General features: G+C 41.2%; 1 pseudogene; it reads left to right on the plus strand.

Annotated features, from left to right (window-relative positions):
• LOC103397015 (tenascin-like) overlaps positions 1–11,488 on the plus strand; it is a 29,427-nt pseudogene extending 17,939 nt beyond the window's left edge.
• Positions 11,489–13,854: the final 2,366 nt, after the last annotated feature.

Here is a 13,854-nt window from a genome sequence, read left to right on the forward strand (position 1 = left end):
GCAGAAATTAAATATAAGTGTAGAAAAAAAGAGAACAGGAGTGCATGACAGAGAAGAAGAAGATAGAAAACAGCTTGAAATACTGACACTGCTCATGTGTTGAGGTCTGTGGCTGCCTCCGCTGCTACTGCTCCCAGAGTCCACACCAGGTTTGAATCCCAACATTCACCATCAGCTTCTGAAACCTGCGTTGGTCAAACCTGTTTGTGTGTACCCTGTGTCTGTGTGTGTTGTATCTCAGTTGTGTAACATCATGTTGATGTGTTTGTCATCACTCAGAGGAGGAGAAGTCTGTGGTGACCAACATAACCATCAGTGATGTGTCCTGGGACAATTTCCTCTTGTCCTCTTGACGATGGTGCATTTGATGCCTTTCTAGTGGAGGTCTCTGATGCAGAAACAGGTGCTGAGTGACAGAACCGCACTCTACTCTCTGAAGCTCGTAGCCTCCCCGTCTCTGGCCTTGCACCCTCCACCTGGTACAGAGCTAAACTGTACGGTGTGTTCAGAGGTCTCCTCTTAGATCACGTCTTTGCAGACACCATCACAGGTATCAAAGCCGTCACCACTGCGACCTTCTTGCTCGCTTTACTTCCTGCTTCTTTCGCTTCATCGCTTTGTGTCATCACAAACTCCACTTCTTGTTCTTCTTTGCTTCTCTTTTTCTTTTTCCGCTCTTTACTGAATTAACTATTTCTTTGTCCCCAGTAGACAGTTGACATAGGCCCACATGTTCCAGAACAAATAGATTATTTTCATCTCCTGTATCAATTTAATTAAGATCTAATATACAGTATTTCAGATCTACTATGTAGAAGAAATGGTAATGGTGCATTTCTCCAGGCTAAAATTTCACTTGTATGCCAACAAAGAACTTTTTTTAACAAAGGTGGAAAAAGACAAATATGAAATGGTCTGCTGATGTACTTAAATTTTTTTTTTATAATTTATTATGTGTTGTAATGAATTCAATTAGATTAGATTAGATTTCATTAACCATACATCAGGTAACATGATGGATACATTAAGGACACATGCTAAAAAAATGTGCTAACAAAAACCTGCTAACAAGCATTAGCCGCACACCCAGCAGTGTGCTGCACCTTTCAGCTGTGAAACAGCACCTGGTCTTCGTGTGAAACAGCCAAAAAGACATAAAAGAAAAAAAGTGAACTGTGGAATGTTTTTTCCCCCACATTCTGTGATAATGTTCAGTGATCTTAGTTGCAGCTTGACATTGTCTGGTTTCATCCATCGCACCAGAACCAGCCTTTTTTATCAGTCACCTCTCTTTTTATTTCATCTACAGCAGAAGCAGCTGAAGAGTTTTCTTTGTCTTCTTCCTGTGTTGCCTTCGTGTCCTGTCAGCAAAGTTTTGTTACTGTGTATGAAAACTCACACTGTAAATCCATTGATCCTAAGACCTTAACCAATCTTGACATTTCAGATTGTTGTTTTCCATGCTCCTTAAATTTCACCACATTCTGAAGTTCCACAGACGGAATAAAAAACTGACCCTACTATGTTACTCAGAAACACCTGGTCTCGGATGTCACCAGTGACACCTTCAGACTGGACTGGGTGACTGAAGAAGACGCCTTTGACACTTTTGTCCTCATGGTCAGTTAGGCAGAGGATGCCAGTGAACCACAAGAGCTGGTGTTGGGTGGTGATGAGCGATACGCAGTCATGACTAACTTCTCTGAAGACACAGTATAAAAGATCCAAATCTTTGGGCTGGTTGCTGGACGAGGCTCCCAGTCTGTGACTGTGGGTGAGAACAGGTATACAGTGAAGACGTGGGTCAGAGAACACACAGCTGGATGGGTTCTGTCAGGGTGGACTCACAACATCCGCAGTTTGGCAACTGCATGAGAAGGTGCTCTTTTCAAACATTTGTCCAAATTGTTCACTAACAAGGTGTTCGGTTCAGGGTCAGAAATTGAGTGGAACATTAGAATATCTAAATATTGAATACTTTCACAGTAAAAAGACAAACATAAAGCAAAAATTATAAACCAAACATGTAAAAGACAAGCTAATGTTAGCTACAAAATAGGTAAATAAAAATGAGCTAAACTATTATTTTCAAGGACATATATGGAGTAGTGGATGAAAAATGCTTGGCTAAATAGAAGGCGTTGGTGAAGTTGACGAGGAAATGGTACAAAATGCCTCTGAAACAAAGTTAAAAACTGTTCATTTCTGACCCTGACCGAAATTTGGGTTTAAGTTAAGGCTCTGTTATAGTTAGGTTTTGTCCTTCCTGAGTTATTCTGCTCAGTCAGAAGGTCAGTCTTGGGTGGACTCATCATGATTGTCATTGGATTCACCAGATATGAATGTGTGCAAAATGTCATAAACAAAGTTCAAATGTTCCACCACCACCAGGAAATGAACCTAGTACTCTCTCTTTGTCTTGTGTCATTGTCTGTGAATACTCTTGGTTCCTGGTGTCTCTAAGTGTCTGTCTTTGACAAAACATTGATGGTACTCATGGGGGGTCGATGTTTGTGTCTGACAGGATGTTGTTTATGGCCTATTGTCTCCTTGTTCTCTCTGGGGTAAAGTTGTCGACTTTTGTGTATCTTCGTGCACCTCTCCCTTTTCTACGTCCAGGAATTGAGGGTGAGTTCCTCCCCTCTGGTCTGACACACATAATACTGAGTTCCTCATGGAAGAACAAGACTCTGCATGACTCTACTGTCCATCTCTCTCACTGTGTTGATATTTTGCTTCGACCTAACATTGGGTGGTGAATCTACCTTGGCTTCAATATTAACACAGTAGATTTGTTTTTCATCTGCTTCTTTATTGTAATGTATTTATACAAGCTCTTTATCCAGTTTCACAGATACATTTTCAGTATGTTTATCCTCCACTCCTCAGAGACGTTGGTGGGCACTAACTAAACCCTACATTTTTTGGTTTTGTTTTGCTGGTTCTGTCCTGATGGTTCCAGACCTGGGTGCTCCTAAAGGAATCCGCTTCTCTGATGTCACTGACACGTCTGCTACTGTTCACTGGGCAGTTCCTAGATGAAATGCACGGCCCGCCACTGATATAACCTAACAATAAGCTGTGTGTATATACAGTATATATATATATATATATATATATATATATATATATATATACATAAAGACATTGAGTATATATATTTAATACTGAGCTAAGATTGGGTATTTCATTTATTGACATGCGTTGATTAAGAACATTGTGACTTTCAGGCCATGCTAAGACTCTGACTGTGATCAACGATGAGTCTCACACTGTTTTGTCCAACCTGATGCCCGGAGTGACCTACCAGGTTATTGTGATTGCTGTCAAAGGTCAGAGGGAGAGTGAGCCTGGGTCGGATAGTCTCACCACAGGTACAGTAGGTCCAAAATACACTCTCACACACACACACACACACTCCAAAAGTATCACTGAGGCATTGTCCTAAACATACTATGCTGACTGTGTGTACACAGCTCTGGATAAACCTTGGGGTCCAGTGATGGAGCGTGTCTCAGGAAACATGGTGGAGTTCGAGATGAACTCTCTGACCCCTGCCACCAACTACACTGTCAAAATCTATGCTGACAGAGATTTGGCTAAAAGTGCAGCCAGGACAACAGACTTCATCACCGGTGAGAATGACTGTTACTGTAAACACCACAGTTTTATTATGGTATATTATTTTAACTACTGTTTCCCTAAAAATAAAACATGGCCAATGGTTTTAATCAGCTTCATGTTGGTTTTTCACCTTTTTTGACAAATTTTATTTGCTTCAACATCATTGTCACCTAATTCCATGATTTTTTTTAGGATAACATTTAGCTTCCTAGCTACAGTTACCTGCCATGTCACTTCTTTTTCCTACTAACCAACTATTGCTTTAGCTAATTTATTTGGTTTCAATTTTCCCCACTATTTGGATTATATTGATTATGGATTTGATACTACATGTTTTTATACTTTGGACAGTGACCTGTCTTTTGAGTGTTTTTTAAGTTAAATTGTAGCTACTTTCTAGTTAGCTTTAGACAAAACGTATCAAATAGTAAACTAACAGCAAAGATTACTGAAAAACACAAATGTAAAACACAAATGTTATTTCAAAGTCAGATACTTGAAAGTTTATTTAATGCGCTGACATCTGACCCCTGTGCACTATGTCACTTGTTGTACCTTTGTTCAGATGTGGACGCTCCTCAGGAACTGACTGCCACTAACATTCAGACTGAAACCTGCATGTTGACCTGGAGACCTCCCTGTGCCGACATCACTGGTTACATCCTCAGAAAATCAAAATTGTCATATTTGTAAGTGTTAGTCCCATTTAGTGGAAAAGTGATGATATTTGCATTGGGAATGTGTTTCATGATTCTCTAAAGCGTAACTAAATCTGGATGTTATGCCGCTTTCTTCATCCAATTATCTAATGGTTTTTGCACATTGTCTTAAAGTCAATGTTTTTTTCCCCATTTGCAGGTTTTCCTCAGATGTCAAAGCAGGAAGGTGGAGTTTTTCCATAACTGGAAGAACTACACAGCTGAATTTGGTGACATGAATGATGAATTCTGTCTCAGTAGGTTTCTGCCATGTACTGCATTAGACCATAGATTCCCATTGGTTTTCAGTACATATACAAAAAATATTTGTAATTTATTGATAATCAGTATTTCAATTCACTCACAGCTTTCTAACTGAGTGTGAAACCTGGGCCCGTGACTGTAGTTGAACACAGATACACAGTGGGTACGGAAAGTGTTCAGACCCCCTTAAATTTTTCACTCATTGTTATATTGCTGCCATTTGCTAAAATCATTTTTAGCAAATGGCTTTCAATTTCAATGTTTTTCCTCATTAATGTACGCACAGCACCCCATATTGACAGAAAAACACAGGATTGTTGACATTTTTGCAGATTTATTAAAAAAGAAAAACTGAAATATCACATGGTCATTAGTATTTAGTAGAAACACCCTTTGGAGTTAATACAGCCATGAGTCTTTTTGGGAATGATGCAACAAGTGTTTCACACCTGCATTTGGGGATCCTCTGCCATTCCTCCTTGCAGATCCTCTCCAGTTCTGTCAGGTTGGATGGTGAACGTTGGTGGACAGCCATTTTCGGGTCTCTCCAGAGATGCTCAATTGAGTTTAAGTCAAGACTCTGGTTGGGCCATTCAAGAACAGTCACGGAGTTGTTGTGAAGCCACTTCTTGGTTATGTTAGCTGTGTGCTTAGGGTCATTGTCTTTTTGGAAGTTGAACCTTCAGCTCAGTCTGAGGTCCTGAGCACTCTGGAGAAGGGTTTCGTCCAGGATATCCCTTTACTTGGCCGCATTCATCTTTCCTTCGATTGCAACCAGTTGCCCTGTCCCTGCAGCTGAAAAACACTCCCACAGCATGATGCTGCCACCACCATGCTTCACTGTTGGGACTGTATTGGACAGGTGATGAGCAGTGCCTGGTTTTCTCCACACATACCGCTTAGAATTGTGGCCAAAAAGTTCTATCTTGGTCTCATCAGACCAGAGAATCTTATTTCTCACCATCTTGGAGTCCTTCAGGTGTTTTTTTAGCAAAGTCAATACAATCTTTCATGTTTCTTGCATTGAGGAGAGGTTTCCGTCGGGCCACTCTGCTATAAAGCAGATGGTGGAGGGCTGCAGTGATGGTTGACTTTCTACAACTTTCTCCCATCTCCCAACTGCATCTCTGGAGCTCAGTCACATTGATCTTTGGGTTCTTTTTTACCTCTCTTACTGAGGTTATTCGCCCTCGATTGCTCAGACAGCCAGATCTAGGAAGGGTTCTGGTCGTCCCAAACGTCTTCCATTTAAGGATTATGGAGGTGCTCTTAGGAACCTTAAGTGCAGCAAACATTTTTTGTAACCCTTTTTTGTAACCCCAGATCTGTGCCTTGCCCAGTAACGTGCGGTGAGGTTCATGGCTGGTGAGTCACTGACTCCTCTGGAGTCAGATTTAAAATTGTAAGAACTGAAAAGAGCATCTTATTTCAAGTTCTGGAAAGAGCTGGATTGGATGATAGAGAGTATCCCCAGGGGAGAGAGAGTAGTGATTGGAGCAGACCTAAATGGTCATGTAGGGGAAGGGAACAGAGGAGATGAGGAAGTGATAGGTAGGTTTGGTGTTAGAGAGAGAAACTTGGAAGGACAAGCAGTGGTAGATTTCGCGAAGAGAATGGAAATGGCTGTGGTAAACACCTATTTCCAAAAGAAAGAAGAACACAGGGTGACGTACAAGAGTGGAGGCAGGTCCACACAGATAGATTATATCCTATGGAGAAGAGGTAATCTGAGGGAGATTAGAGACTGTAAGGTGGTGGCAGGCGAGAGTGTAGCCAAACAACATCGGATGGTAGTGTGCAAAATGACGATGGAGGTGACAAAAAGGAAGAGAGTGAAGACAGAGCAGAAGATCAAGTGGTGGAAACTAAGGAAAGAGACATGTTGTGAAGACTTCAGGAAGGAAGTAAGGGCAGTTCTGGGTAGTGTTGAGATATTCCCAGATGATTGGGAGACTACAGCTGCAGTGATGAGGGAGACAGGTAGGAAGGTGCTAGGTATGTCCTCTGGGCAGAGAAAGGAGGACAAAGAGACCTGGTGGTGGAATGAGGAGATCCAGGAGAGTGTGCAGAGAAAGAGATTAGCGAAGAAGAGATGGGACAGTGACAGAACAGAAGAGAACAGACTGGAGTACAAAGAGAGGACAAGGGAGGTGAAGAGGGAAGTGGCCAAGGCCAAACAAAAGGCATATGAGGAGTTGTATGAGAGTTTGGAAACAAAGGAAGGAGAAAAGGAGTTGTATAGATTGGCGAGACAGAGAAATCAAGCTGGGAAGGATGTGCAGCAGGTGAGGTTGATTAAGGACAGAGAGGGGAATGTGATCACAAGTGAGGAAAGTGTGCTGAGAAGATGGAAGGAATACTTTGAGGAGTTGTTAAATGAGGAAAATGAAAGGGAAAGTAGAAACGAGGAGCCAGAGACTAGTAGGAAGAAGGTAGATCAGGTTAGAAAGGATGAAGTTAGAAAAGCCCTGAAGAGGATGAAGAGTGGAAAGTCAGTTGGTCCGGATGACATACCAGTGGAAGTGTGGAAGTATGGAAGTGCTTAGGAGAAGTGGCGGTAGATTTCCTTTTAGCTCCGGCGTTGGTCTTCCATCACTTATCATCTTCTGTTTGAATCGGAAGTCCAGTTTTAAGAAATGTTTCTGTCTTGAAGTACAATCCATAGTGAGTTGGATCAGGCAGAGCATAGAAAACGCTGTTCTTCACCTACTACTGGCTCTAGCTTGGCGCCGACATTCAGTTCACGCACGACCCCTTGAGGTGAGGCAGAGTACTGTTTGCCTCCCCTACTGACTTTGAGGCACAGCTCGCCGTTGCCTCACCCAGGATTTCTGCCCTGTATTTGAATGTGAAATACTCCAATTCGGCAACTTTTACTTAATAAAATGTCACAAATGTGTAGTCATACTGAAAATGCATCTTTAACACAGAACAGTGGAAAATATTGATTTTTTTTTTTTATTTTTGTGTTTGTTTCTTTTTTATCATGATGGCAGGTGAGGCACTGTGGCCTTGCCACAATTCTGTCTCTGAGCTCTTCAGGCAGTTCCATTGACCTGATGATTCTCATTTGCTCTGACACGCACTGTGAGCTGTAAGGTCTTATATAGACAGATGTGTGGCTTTCCTAATCAAGTCCAATCAGTATAATCAAACCCAGCTGGACTCCAATGAAGGTGTAGAACCTTCAGATGATCAGAAGAAATGGACAGCACCTGAGTTAAATATATGAGTGTCACAACAAAGGGTCTGAATACTTATGACCATGTGATATTTCAGTTTTTCTTTTTTAATACATCTGCAAAAATGTCAATAATTCTGTTTTTCTGTCAATATGCGGTGCTGTGTGTACATTAATGAGGAAAGAAATGAACTGAAATGATTTTAGCAAATGGCTGCAATATAACAGAGTGAAAAATTTAAGGGGGTCTAAATACTTTCCGTACCCACCGTAATTGCTGTAATTGACTCCAGTGAAGATCTTCTTCATCATCTCTGAGCTGCTCTCTTTTAAAGTTTTTATTGCCATCTGCCCAACAGACTGTGATAGACCCAATAGACACTGATTAATAAACAACTCATTGTCAGTAAATAAACAAAATAATAGCATAGCATCTTATCTTCAGGTTTGTCCAACCTTCATAAGATCACAGCTGGAGATCAGTACGAGCTGAGAGTTGACCTGAGAGATAAAGAAGAAACAGCCTACGCTCAGTATGATAAGTTCTCTGTTTCTGAGCCTCGGATCCGATACAAAGTGCATGTAGGAGGATACAGTGGAACAGCAGGTAAACCTAACAGCATTAACCTGCTGCTTCGTATGTACCTGCGACAAAAGCTATTGTTCTGTGCATAACTCTCTCTCTCCCTCCCTCCCTCCCTCCCTCCCTCTCTCTGTCAGGTGACTCTATGACCTACCACCACGGCCGGGCCTTTCTCCACCTACGACCACGATAATTACATTGCTGTCACCAACTGTGCTCTGTCCTACAAAGGAGCCTTTTGGTATAAAAACTGTCACAGAGTCAACCTGATGGGAAGATACGGAGACAACAGTCACAGCAAGGTACAGTCCCACACGTTTGTACTTCAGGCATAGATCAACATTTAAAGGAATCAGATTTTTTGTTATAAAGTTTCCAATGTTAGGCGCATCATTGGAAATTGTTTAGTCACTTAACAGAAATGCAGGAAGGCATTGTAATCAATCCATCCTTGATACTGAAAGCTCTGGAAGTCATGATAAATTATGCAACGTTAAAGGGCCTAATGATACACAGGATAAAACCATGGTCTTGTTGATGGTTGAAGGATCGGTTATGTTCCTCTTCCTTCAGGGTGTGAACTGGTTCCACTGGAAGGGCCATGAACACTCGATTGAGTTTGCCGAGATGAAGATCAGGCCCTCCAACTTTAGAACTCTGGAGGGAAGGAGGAAACGGTCAAAGACCTCGATCATCAACCTAGCCACTAATATTCACTCCTTCTCTGTCTGGACTCCAACCCCTCCTGAAACACCCACATTGTCCACCCAGCAGCAACCAAAGCCACTGCCAGGAGTCCCCACTGCCTCAACATTCACCCTCCTCCAACTGTGAGTCTGGAACCCCCACCCCATTATCCTTTAATGCAATGATGCAAAATGCATGTGTTAAACTGAAATTCAACTCAAGCCATGTAGATTCAACTCATGCACCAAAGAGAGCAGAAATAATGCTCTAGCTCACCACTTCCTGTTTCCTGTGTCGCCACGTTCTTCAGAACACGTGAAGACAAGCTTGGACATTTTCTTACATACCGGGTAACTTGCAATGCCATGGTTTTTGAGGAATTAAAGAAAACAGATGTTTCATGGTCCATGGTTTGGTGCTGTATCTAATCAATCAAATTGAAGAACAGTGATCATTTATGTGGATTCATGGAGCCATTCCTCTGCACAGTATTGTTCACCAGGGAAGGAAGTTAAATTATTTAAAGGGGGCTTTCATGACCTTGTGTTTCTCTAAGAGTCTTTTTTGGACCATCGCATGGCTATTATTGAACAATTTGACTGCCTATTCTCAAAGTACAAAAAGAAATGTAGCCCTGACCTTAGTGTCCTGCCAAAAGTCATGGGGGAAAAGAGATAGGGTTTTTTAAATGCCCATTTAGCCACATTTAATGTTTTGTATTACCATTTTTATTACCTTCTTATATAGGAGAATTATTGACTTTGACTCTTTGTGAATTGGCAAGCTAATTAGCATAGCACTTTTTGCTAAAAATCCTTACTTTTTATCTGCAAAGGAGGCCTATGGAAACCTTACAGTTGGATTTTGCAAATGTTTCCACCTGGCACCAGTATATATGTATAAAAAAACAAATTTACTTTGGTATGGCATTGTGAATTATCTCTGGTGCATTTTTTTTTCAAGTGCAATCTTTTTCCAGGGGCATTGAAAGCTCAATGTTGAAACAAATCAGCAACCTCTAGGGTTTACCAATAGTTGGAATAATTTATGACCCTGTTTTATACACATATGCAACTGTTTGTACATTTTTGGATTAATAGAGAATCCTCAGAATACAACAATTAGATGTCAGTTGTAGCCTTTCAGTCAAACTGCTCATTTGTTTGTCTTTCACTTCCACAGTTTTTCCTTCATCTTTGTCAACATCTAAAATTGTAAAAACAAGAGAGAAAGGGGTGAATTCTATCAGTTAAATCCCATGTCCACTAGATGGCAGTGTTCCCATTGACATGTCTAGGCCTGAAGGCGTCACGCTTAAATCACTACCATCACAGCAGTGGCTTGCCGTGTATTTCACACCTAGGCCTTCAGTGATGTCCTACTTAGTCCGACTTCAATAAATACCTCTCATAATATCATGATTTATGACACCACGCTGGAGAAATTGTATACAGAAACACACTATAACCCCTACTGGGCATTGCATCACCTCAATTGGGTACAAAACGGGCTATTTTCTGACGCATTTAAAAATCAATAAATCCGCAAATAAACCCCAAGTAAAAATATAAAATGTTTGTACTCACCAAAACAGCTGTCCTCCAAAACACTTATTTCAACACAAAATCCATTCTCCTTTCTATCCTCAAGAAGACCTCAATGACTTGGTTGTACAGTTTATCTGTGCGCTTCAGTTCCAACAATAAATCCCTTTCGCACCTGTTCGTTGAGCTGTGCATCCACTCAGGTCTCCCCAAAAGTCTTTAGAAGCACCATAGCTTGCAAGTGTCCAGTCGTGCTTTGGTGTCTCATTGCTGCCTTAGTTAAGCAATTTAAGTTCGCAAACCCACGTTTTGCCCTCCTTCGGCCATTGTGGAATAAAAAAGCGAGTAGATATTAGATTTCTCTCTCTGCTAATAGGTTGATCTGCGTTGAACTTACTTCTTGTTGTTTTATGGCGGTAAGCGAGTATCCAATCACAGGACGCATACATGTCACGTTCAACGTGAGGCCAGCTCGAAGGCCTACTGTCAACAACTCGTGATCTAATTGGCTATCGCAACTGTCTATCAACCGTACGTGCCTGTTCGCTTTGGTTTGCTTACATTGCACAGATGCCCGCATTGTTGATTCTGAAGGCCTCGGGCAGATTTCATACAGCCTGGCAACAGCTAGCTGAATTCTGATTGGATAAAAACTCTAACCTAAAAACAACAACACTGGAAGGAGCCTAATATGACATGAAGAGAATATGAAGAATAAGAAGTATGCGTTTATGTATTTAGTTAAAGTAAATTAAAAATTAAATGAACTTTTATCGATTTATGATCATGATTTATGTTAGGCCAGCAGAGAAGGCCTTGCTGCCCACCACTGATATACAATGGGGGAAATAAGTATTGAACGCATTAACTTTTTTGTCATTACATTTATTTCCAAAGATGCAATTCATGTGACATTTCTTCCAGACACTGGTATTAACTCAAATAATCCACACATAAAAAGAAATCACAACATTCAAATCCATAAATAGTGATTATGTGGAATTAAGTGCAATAACACAGGAAAAAAGTATTGAACACACCATGGGAAAGCTGTATAGTTTGGCAAGGAAAGGCACCATACCATCTCAAAGCTGAAAGTAATTAGTCTTTGTACTTCCTATAAGTGCAAACCAACATCAGCTGTGTTAATGCTAATTGATGGCCCTATAAACAGGTTGTTTTTTCACCAAGTAGTCAAACAAGACACATCTCATGATGGGTAAAAGCAAGGAGCTCTCTCAAGACCTTCGCAACCTGATTGTTGCTCAGCATCACAATGGAACTGGTTACAGACTTATCTCAAAGCATCTGAGTATTCCAGTAAGCACCGTTGGGGCCATTATCCGCAAGTGGAAGAAGCATCACCTTATCATCAACAGGCCGCGCACAGGAGCTCCTCGCAAGATTTCTGATCAGGGAGTCAGAAAGATGGTCAGAAGAGTTCTCAAAGAGCCAAGGACCACCCGGAAAGCGCTCCAGAAAGACATGGAGGCAGCAGGTACAAGTGTTACAGAGAAAACGATAGGCAATGCACTCCACCGCCATGGCCTCTATGGACGCTCAGCCCGCAAGACTCCATTCCTCAAAAAAAGGCATGTTGAAGCTCGTTTAAAGTTTGCTAAACAGCATCTGGATAAGCCTGTGGAATACTGGGAGAATGTTGTCTGGTCAGACGAGACCAAAATTGAACTTTTTGGCTGTCATACTACACACCATGTTTGGAGGAGAAATGGCACTGCACATCACCCAAATAACACTATACCAACAGTGAAGTTTGGTGGTGGAAACATCATGGCATGGGGTTGTTTCTCATCTCGTGGTACTGGCAGACTTCATATAATTGAAGGAGCAATGAATGGAAACATCTATCGGCAAATTCTTGAGATGAACCTGCTGCCATCCACCAGGATGATGAAGATGAGACATGGCTGGACCTTTCAACAGGACAACGATCCGAAGCACACGGCAAAGTTGACTCTCGAATGGTTTAAAAAAAAGAAAATCAATGTGTTAGAATGGCCCAGTCAATCACCTGACTTAAATCCGATTGAACATTTGTGGAAAGAACTAAAGAAAAGGGTTCACCAGAGGGCACCAAAGAATATTCAAGATTTAAAGACAATCTGTACGGAGGAATGGGCAAAAATCACACCTGAGCAGTGTGGGCGATTAGTTAATACATACAAGAAGCGTCTGGAAGCTGTCATTGCAAACAAAGGCTTCTCCACAAAGTATTAAACGAGTCTCAGATAGTGTGTTCAATACTTTTTTCCTGTGTTATTGCACTTAATTCCACATATTCATTATATATGGACTTGAATGTTGTGATTTCTTTTAATGTGTGGATTATTTGAGTTAATACCAGTGTCTGGAAGAAATGTCACATGAATTGCATCTTTGGAAATAAATGACAAAAAAAGTTCAATACTTATTTCCCCCATTGTGTATATATATATATATATATATATATATATGTATATATACAGGTATAAAAATAATTTACTAAAAATAAATAAAAATTTATATCAGTACTACTGTAGTGTTTGCATTTTAGCAACTTACTGTATACGTCAATTTCCTCTGTCCTGGCCTCTTCCTGTCTCTTCTCTGTGTAGTCTCCCCCAGTTTTCCTTTTCATTTTTGGTCATGATGGCTAAAACACTAGGACTGGAGCTGCTGGACATTTGTCCTGATACAGGGAGTTTATTTTTCTTGTCTGTAACTTCACTTTTCTCTACCTGCCACCTCTCTAGACTAGATGACCTATGCTGTTTGGTTCACAGTGCAGTAAAGTGAATCTGACAGTTATCCCAGACCTGCAGTATGAATGGATTTCACGAAATTTCACTGCTGCTGCAGTGGTAACAATAAATTGAATCCATCCATCCATCATCGTCTGCTTATCCGGGGCCGGGTCGTGTGTCTGTGTCTGAGCAGGGACACCCAGACTTCCCTCTCCCCAGACACTTCCTCCAGCTCTTCCGGAGGGACCCCAAGGCGCTCCCAGGCCAACCGAGCGACGTAGTGGCGACTGCAGGCATAACATAATACAAGAACAATAATATGATTGGCCACAAGAGGCCTAGCCTCTCTTTTCCATTGGCCTACAAGATTTAAACACACACCCGGGAAGTCGAAAACCACTCCCCCCACACAGGTATATAAGCGTAAACAACTAATGATACTTTAGAAGTTAGAAGTTATTCTTGAGAATTTATTCTTAGGAAATTATTCTCGAGAATTTATTCTTAGGAAGTTTTAGTTCTGGGATTT

The sequence above is a fragment of the Cynoglossus semilaevis genome, chromosome W, assembly GCF_000523025.1.
Source record: "Cynoglossus semilaevis isolate Cse_v1.0 chromosome W, Cse_v1.0, whole genome shotgun sequence".
In the NCBI taxonomy this organism is placed as follows: domain Eukaryota; kingdom Metazoa; phylum Chordata; class Actinopteri; order Pleuronectiformes; family Cynoglossidae; genus Cynoglossus; species Cynoglossus semilaevis.